The sequence below is a fragment of the Chlorocebus sabaeus genome, chromosome 2 (assembly GCF_047675955.1).
Source record: "Chlorocebus sabaeus isolate Y175 chromosome 2, mChlSab1.0.hap1, whole genome shotgun sequence".
NCBI lineage: Eukaryota > Metazoa > Chordata > Mammalia > Primates > Cercopithecidae > Chlorocebus > Chlorocebus sabaeus.
The window spans coordinates 48102044-48104612 of NC_132905.1; the positions used below are offsets into that span (position 1 = coordinate 48102044).

Here is a 2569-nt window from a genome sequence, read left to right on the forward strand (position 1 = left end):
ACTAGGGAGTTACCTTTCCCTGAAGATGGCTCCTGTCAGAGTAGTGAGATAGGCTAGCCGGGGGCGGGGAGGAAGAGGAATGGGAGGCTCAGTTTATAAACATTAAGATCAGCAATGGTGTGCCGCTGGCAGGAGCAGAGCAGAGGGAGCCTGGAGATTTGAGTGGCTGCAGTTGGTAAGTGGTTGCAATCCAGAGGGTGGGACTGAAGTCCTCCCTTGTCATGTTAGCATCCTGTTTCCTAGGCGTGGGTCTAACATCCTGCAGGTGGTCATTTCACTCATGGCGGCTTTGTCTGTCTTCTGTCACCCCAGACTCAACTTCACACTCCAGGGCTGCACACCACAGCCACCGTCATGTTAACCCCTTCCCAGGTCAATGTGTCCCTCATCTGGAGCCCAATCTGCTGGACAGCCTGGGACCGTCCATTTTCGGGGTGGTGGGCAACCTGGTGGCCATCGTGCTACTGTGCAAGTCACGCAAGGAGCACAGGGAGACCGCCTTCTACACACTGGTATGCAACTGGCCGCCACCGACCTGTTGTTCACTTTGCTGGTGAGCCAGGTGACCATCGCAAGGTACATGAAGGGCGGGTAACCTGGGGCCAGCCCCTGTGCCAGTACAGCATTTTCATCCTGCTCTTCTTCAGCCAGCCCGGCCTCAGCATCATCTGCCCCCTGATATCTATACAGGTAATTTGTGTTGGACATTCTCAGAGGAGTTTCATAAGCTTTATGTTTTATCTGGGTTATAAACAGAGTCCTCAAATACATAAAAAAGAAATCATACCAGGATTGAATATCAGCAGGAATAAGTTTATTTTACCTATTCAAAATTAAAATACTTTTGTTTTGTTTGAAAATGTGTTTTTGTTAAAGGTACGTTTTTGAAAAAAATTTAGGTAAATATTTAATAATGTCCCCTTTTCTATCCCAAGAAGTAATTTCATAGTTTATTTAAAGTTTTTAACAAAAATGTAGCATAGATTTTTTTAAAAAAAAATTGCGTATTTTAACTCAATATATCCAAAATACTGTGTCAACATGTAATCAATGTAAAAATTACTAGAGATAGTTTGCATTCTTTTTTCATATGAAATCTTTGAAATCCATTGTGTATTTTACATTTTAGTACGTCTCAACTAACTCAAATGTGAAATTTTCATCGAGAATATCTGAACTGTATTTAGATTAATAAAAATTGCAATTAAAAAGTTCAACATAGATTTAGTAGGGGGCGTACAGCCAACTTGTAAATCAGATCTCAGCTGAGCGGCCAGGCAGCCAACCCCCGAGGAGTGGCCTGCTGGCTCCGCAGTGCCCAGGAGTTGAGGATGTCCTACAAACCCATCACGCCTGCCCCCAGCAGCACCCCCGGCTCCAGCACCCCTGGGCCGGGCACCCTGGTCCCTACAGGAAGCATCCCGTCGCCGTCGGGCTCAGTGCCAGGAGCCGCTGTCCCTTTCAGACAGCTGTTTAACGACTTTGGACCGCCTCCATGGGCTGCGTGCAGGCCATGAAACCACCTGGCGCCCAGGGCTCCCAGAGCATCCACAGGGAACTGCTGTCGGTCACAGGGGAGATGGGCAAAGGGATCCGGACCACCTTTGCTGGCAGCAAGAGCACCAGGGAGCGCCTTAAGAGAGGGATCATCCATCCCTAGTCAGAGTGCCTGGCAGAGACAGGGCGGAACCCACACACTTAACAGGAAGCTCCTAAGCCTCTGTGTCTGGACTTTTCCCGGCCACTCCAGAGCACCTGCTTCTCCCTGGCCCTCATCCCTACTTGCACTAACCATCCTGGGCTTCCTGTCCTGTGTCCCTTGATGGTGCCCTCAGGAACAAAGGGGCGGCTCTCACTCCAGGTAGCAGCACTAAGGATCTTCCCTTCCCCCCACCCCACTCCGCCAACGCAACAAGAGTTAGCAGCAAGGTCCCCGTGAGTCCTACCCATGACCTGCGGACAGGTTGCCCACTGGAACTTTCTGCGGCCCCCACCACTCAGCCTTTCCCAGCACTTCTCCCACGTGACCCGAGCCGCCTCCTCCCTCAGCAGGGGCTCAGGCCTCAGGCCTGACACTTCCCTGCCTTGTGTCTTTTGCTAAATATGACCTTTCTACATTAATAAAAGATTATGTGGAGTTGCGCTCTCTAAAAAAAAGTTTAATATAAAACAGAAATAAAGGGAAATTTAGCAAAGGAATATATAGATGAATATTTAAGTACTCAGAGATGACATTACTACCAGACATAATGAGATCATCAGATATTTCATTTACTTATGATTAATATGTTTGCATTTATTTTTAAATTTTATTTTATTTATATATTTATTTTTATTATACTTTAAGTTCTAGGGTACATGTGCACAACGTGCAGGTTTGTTACATATGTATACATATGCCGTGTTGGTTTGCTGCACCCCTTAACTCATCATTAACATTAGGTATTTCTCCCAAGGCTATCCCTCCCCCCGGCCCCCCACCCCATGACAGGCCACGGTGTGTCATGTTCCCTGCCCTGTGTCCAAGTGTTCTCATTGTTTAACTCCCACCTATGAGTGAGAACATGCA

At 47.6% G+C, this 2569-nt stretch overlaps 1 pseudogene; it reads left to right on the forward strand.

The window, feature by feature from the left end:
* The first annotated feature begins 1302 nt into the window (after window positions 1–1302).
* On the forward strand, window positions 1303–1806 carry LOC140710345 (cyclin-dependent kinase 2-associated protein 2 pseudogene; annotated as a pseudogene).
* Window positions 1807–2569: the final 763 nt, after the last annotated feature.